General features: G+C 69.0%; 1 protein-coding gene across 1 annotated transcript in view; it reads right to left on the minus strand.

The window, feature by feature from the left end:
• The window catches only part of PPIP5K1 (diphosphoinositol pentakisphosphate kinase 1), a gene marked incomplete at its 3' end in the record, with an annotated part of 34,615 nt that overhangs the window by 2,276 nt on the left and 32,071 nt on the right, over positions 1 to 268 (minus strand). The window lies entirely within an intron of this gene.

Below are 268 nucleotides of genomic sequence, written 5' to 3' on the forward strand. Positions count from 1 at the left end.
GCCCACAGCAGCTGAACAGAACCGGGGGCCCCAGCGTTTGCACGGCAGCGCTTCCCCCCAGCAACACCACAGCCTGGGGCACCGCAGACCCCAAACTGGGGCACCACAGACCCCAGCCTGGGGCACCGCAGACCCCAACCTGGGGCACAGCTGCCCCCTGTCCACCAGAGAGGGGGTGCACAGCGCTACAGGCAGAGCCCCCCACCGCAGACCCCAGCCTGATCCTCTCCCAGGGCAGGGCCTGGCACAGTTTGGGTGCTTTGTCCCT

This window comes from Mesitornis unicolor, unplaced genomic scaffold (assembly GCF_000695765.1).
Source record: "Mesitornis unicolor isolate BGI_N332 unplaced genomic scaffold, ASM69576v1 scaffold32408, whole genome shotgun sequence".
Classification (NCBI taxonomy): domain Eukaryota; kingdom Metazoa; phylum Chordata; class Aves; order Mesitornithiformes; family Mesitornithidae; genus Mesitornis; species Mesitornis unicolor.